Genomic DNA, 5,230 nt, shown 5'->3' with positions numbered 1-5,230 from the left:
CCTGATTATCTATAAATTTATGGGAACCTGCAATAACTGGTGTTTGCCTCCTGATAATGTTTTCTGACACATATCAGGAGATTCAGCTGATCTGTGTTAGAGATTATTGTACAGAATCTGCAGTTTATACAGGCAATGAGTAGACAGAAGGTCCATTTGAGACCTTTAGCTATAGAGAAGCACATAAGGAAAACTGTTTCCATAGAAACATGCCCCACAGCTGTAGTTAGTATAGGAAAAGTAGTTTTATGATTATTTCAATGAAGTTCTACCTTTTGTTTTCAATGCAAAATGTTTACAATAGGTTGCTTCATAGTATGATGTCAGTGTAGCTGAGGTCTTACATGTGAAATTCACCCCAAAGTGAAGGAACCCCATGTTTCTCTTATGTGTTCCTAAGAGTTGTATTAGATTGTGTGTATAGTGTCTCCAGCAGAATGATTTTTCCATAAAATAACATTGCTTTTCAGTATTTATTCTCTATACAATAAATATTTACTTCTACATCAACTCACAGCATTGTACATAAATTTATCAGAAATTCAAAGTAAAATGTACACAACCAGATAAGCTTCCAACAAACTCAGGAGAAGGGTGTCCAGTGATTCCAGGAGGAGGTGAGTCAGGCCCAAGGAGAACTACAGGAAAACAGAGGCTGGGCATGAAGAATTTGCTAACATTTTGGCAACATTTTAATTCCTTTCAGATATTTTCCAATTTATATGGAAAATTTCTCACCAGTTCCCTGGAATTAACAAGGTTGGTAAATCTCCAAATTAGTTAATCCAAGCTATTTTTAGGAGAGTTTTTGCCCTGCTTCTTTGCATGTTTGCAAAGGCGCTGGGAAGGATCCATTTTATGGTGGTAAATAGACAGATCCACGCTTCCAGCTGAGATTTTTTTTTCCCTCTCATTTCAAAAATGTTAGTTAACAAGGCTGCAGATTTCCCGTTCCTTCCTGGAATATTTCATCAGCTGCTACCATGTACATATGCAATGCACAGAGTAATACAATGCTTGGAGTTTTTCTTAATGAGTCTGAAATTAATATAGCAGAATTGCACCAAGTCACACTACAAGCAGGGAGATGCATGGCTTGAAGCTTGATTTTGGGCATAAATAAGTGAACAAGCCTAACGTACAAGGATTCAACACTGAATGTGTTGAAGTCTGTTGGCATGGCAGCTGTGGCACAGGTTTTGTGTGTTTATGATAATAACAGTGGTTATTTTGTTTCCTCTGTTATTTCCAAACAGGATTAAAATCATGTCCTCCTGGACAAATTTTGATCGCGGACCTCATAGCCATGCAAAACTCATGCAAGTTGGATGGATATCCATCTCGGTGTCTCTGAGAGGCACATTTTCTAGAAACAACATTCTGCAGTGAAGGACACCAGAGCCAGATACAAGATATTTAGACGGCACTATGTAACAGCTCACAGGGGTGGAGGGAAAGGGGGAGGGAAGGTTGTTGACCTAGGTATGTTCCCCCCATGCTGCTGAACCGAGCTGTGCTTCAGGGGTTCCTCCTGTCCACCAGTGGTCCACAGGTGGTGCTAAGTTTTAAGGTCAAGTACTTAAGTTGGTTTTGAGAAGCGGATGCTGTCAGTACACCTGAGTGCCTCAGCCTTGCTTCAGAAGCAATGTCCATTGACTTAATAAATATTAGGTTCATAAAACTCAGCTGTCTGATGCAGAAACTGATTTGTGGAAGATATAGCATTGCTGTCATTTTGGGCAAGTAACTCCAAAATCTATCTCCTCAAACTATGGGAGAGGCAAGCAGTGGCTTCACATTTGCTAATTCTATAGAATCCCACAACAGCACTATAAGAAAATAAGAAAAAAAAAAAAAGGGTAACATTTCACACATCATTTTAACAATAACATTTTAAGACTATACCAATATGAACTGGTTTGTCTACAGAGGGTTTGTAAAAGTACCTCAAAACAAAATAACTTAACGACCCACAGTTCAGTAAGACATAATTGAATAATTCACATATTCACAAAACTTTATTTCCAAAACAGAGATCACTAGCTTAGTCATTTTCTTTTCAAGTTTGCAATATGACCCAGCTTGGCTCCTCAACAACTACAGCAAGGCTTCAAGATGATTTTCCTTGTAGCGTTTAATTTGCTAATGGGATTTGCATGCACACTTCCAAAGAAGTATCAAGAAAGTTGGCCTCATTGTTTGTGATGGCCGGACAAGGGGAAGAATAATTGTGTCATATAGAATCTATCCCTGGTCTCCCCACAGAGACATAATTATGCATCCAAAACATAGAGAGGTGGAAGAGACAGATCAGATTCCACCTAAGTCTGAAGGATTAATCCCTATGTCACTTCTAATGGTACAAAAGGCCCAAGTATAATTTCCTCTTCTGCCTTGTGGTATACCAGATTGCAGAAGATTGCATGTATTATTTTAAGGTTATCCAGAGAAAATTTCCCTGGGCTTTCCTACAAGGACTTTTGACCACAGTATGGCATTTAAGGGGAAGGGCATTGGAACAGCTCGACAATAGGACTTGTGGAGCACAGAAAGCAAATTCCAGAACAGGCAGAGATGATGAAAGGGGGAGCAAATTCACGATGCTATCTGAAGATGATGGAGGAAATCTTGGCTGGATGAAAGGAAAAGGCAAAATTCCCACTGACTCAGTGGAGCCCAGAATTTCCTCCAAGAGGGAAAATTGTGCTGTGAGGGAGAGCTGCCATTAAAGAGAAGGAGTCTGAGATGCATCAGCATACTGAACTACCACACTTTCTCATGAACTGCAGTGCCACGAACCAACACCGGTATACATGCGGAAGAAGAGACCTACACTGGAAAGGGTCAACGTAAACAGCTCTTGCTGCTGGCAGAATCACACAGTGTAACATTTTGACAAGACATAAACAGAATCAGCTTTGATTTGGGGGACTCTGAGTGGGGACAAGGCACAAGTTTGTCCTCACTGCCAGCTGCTAGAACTGCAGGAGATGGGAGGTAACACTGTGAATACACCCAGCCTGCTCAGGAGCCTCAACTATGGATTTGGGCTTGTCTGAATCTTGTGCACGTCTCGGGGAAGCTGGATCTGCAGCCACAGCTGCTCTAGCCCACATGGCTGCTACGTCAGGGCTCAGATATCCTCGGCTGCTGGTTTCAGGGGGTTCTCATTTTGGTATGTGTGTGTGTGTGTGCTTTGCTTTCTTTGTTTTCAGGACACTCGTGAAGTGACTTTGTTCTTTCCATATTTTACACAGGAAAAAGAAAGAAGAAGAGGCTCTGTAAATTGCATCAAAAAGCAGCAAGTATTTCTAAAGCTTCTGAAAACACTTCAAGCTCTTAGGCAAAGCTGACACAGCTAGGGGCTTCTCAGAAAGCTGCAGTAAAAAAGGGACTTTACCCCTGTCAGACACATGGGACAATCCCCCACTATGGGGAGAGATGGGAAACGGCCAACAAAATTCGTGGTTCTCTCACCAAGCTTTCTCTCTGCTTTCTATTTTGACTGTATTGCAGGGGTCCATTTTTACGTGCTGTTTTTATTGTTTTGTTGATGTTTTTTTTATTATTGTTTCTGTTGTTTGCCATGCTATCCAGCTCATGACAAGAAGAGAGAGCAGGGAGAAGCAAATCCATTTTGCATCAATAACAAAACATTGCATTTCTAAGGAAAGGAAAATAACTGCTTTTCACAAACAAGGCTGTGCCTTCTTGCCTGTTGGTTTGTTCAGAGCAGTTATCAAGCCAAAGGAGCCCTGGTGATCATGTTTTGCCAGCACAGACAGAACAAAGGGTTATTAAAAATAATATAAGCCTACGACATATGTTACTGGTATTAAAGTTGATGCACATTCCTGCCTATTGTGGGGAAAGCCAGGAGCTGGATTTTATCTTGAACAAAGTCAGAAAATAAAACTGTTTCAGGCTCATTACCTCTAGCAGGGATACGTATGTGTCTGCATGAGGAGGAGAGGCTGGGGGGAGCAAAGTTGGGTTTGGACAAAACTCAGCCAACTCTCCCCCAGAGTAGATCTGGCTTGACACAGGAACTTCTGCAAGTATTTTCCCCACACAAGGGCTACGAACCAAAGTGAGGAGCAACCAGACAACTGTCAAAAGGCAGCAGGATCAGACCCACAGTTTTCAGACCCAGAAACACATTTCATGAGACATTTTAGTACCACGTACAAAAGCTTGGTCATGGTGGTTGCAAACAGAGACTGCAGCCAGAAATTAGGGTCCCTCTGCACTAGCTGCGAGACAAATGATGGCACAAGAAGGACTCCCTGCTTCAGAAAATTCTCCCACCCAGCCTCGGACTTCTGTTGCACCAGAAACCAGCCCCATTTGATGCAGCCCAACACAATCTGTCCTCACATTGCCCCCCAAAGCATGCTCACCTGGCATTTTGCATGGTCTGGGAAGCCTCACAGGCGGCTGGGTTTGCAGTCTCGCTCCATGTCTGACCTTACAGTTCCTGCAAAGCAAAGAAACTTGTTTGTAATGCTCGCACATTATGCCGGGATGGCGCGCTGTCAACACATGCAGCGTTATGGACTGGAAAATCCAAATACAGTTTGCAAAGCCATTGGAGGTTTTCCACAGAGTACTTGCAAGGGCCTCTCCTAATTGAATTTGCCAAAATTCACATGAACTCAGATTTAATCCAATCAGTTCTACATCACATGTCTTTCAACATTGACAAAATATTTTTTTCTAATTGTGACTCTCTTATGGAACCAAATGAATCAGAAAGGGACTTAAATGAAAACCAGTCCAGATTGTTCTACACTTTAACCTTACATCTGTGCTTAATTAGGATGCTCAATTTCCCTAAACTCAAGTCATAAAATGGAAGTAATCTGTGGCCTGTTTGTCAGTCATTACCGGGCAGCAGACCTGCAAATCAAGGCTGGCTCAAGCACGCAGGATGCTGCTCAACATGACCATGCAGGGAAGTACGGGAGAAGTGACTGTGTGGCTGGTTGGAAAGGAATCAGGAGAAAAGCTCACCGAGAAAGACGTGTGAATGACCTACATGCTGGGAATGGGGCTGAGCCTTTAAAGAAGGGAGCAAATGAATGTGGAGAACAGCTGTGACTATTTAAAACTCCCCCATCCTGACTGCATGAGGCTGTTATAAAAGGCCTCATAATAATTGATACTGGACAGTATTTTCAGCCACAGAAAAGACAGCTTTCTCCCTCTTCTTCATGTGAAAGCCAAACTC

General features: G+C 42.2%; 1 long non-coding RNA gene across 2 annotated transcripts; it reads right to left on the bottom strand.

Moving 5' to 3' along the window:
- Positions 1–454: 454 nt before the first annotated feature.
- On the bottom strand, positions 455–5,026 carry LOC137856413 (uncharacterized). 2 transcript variants are annotated; one of them, XR_011096433.1, is made up of 3 exons: positions 4,888–5,026; positions 4,401–4,477; positions 455–1,829 (listed from the first exon to the last, which is right to left on the bottom strand). It is a non-coding gene; the product is annotated as an uncharacterized lncRNA (long non-coding RNA). The 2 variants fall into 2 exon arrangements; XR_011096434.1 differs by having other exon boundaries at positions 4,900–5,024.
- Positions 5,027–5,230: the final 204 nt, after the last annotated feature.

The sequence above is a fragment of the Anas acuta genome, chromosome 1 (assembly GCF_963932015.1).
Source record: "Anas acuta chromosome 1, bAnaAcu1.1, whole genome shotgun sequence".
NCBI lineage: Eukaryota > Metazoa > Chordata > Aves > Anseriformes > Anatidae > Anas > Anas acuta.
The sequence above is the reverse complement of the archived record's forward strand: the minus strand, read 5'-3'. Positions and strand labels throughout refer to the sequence as shown.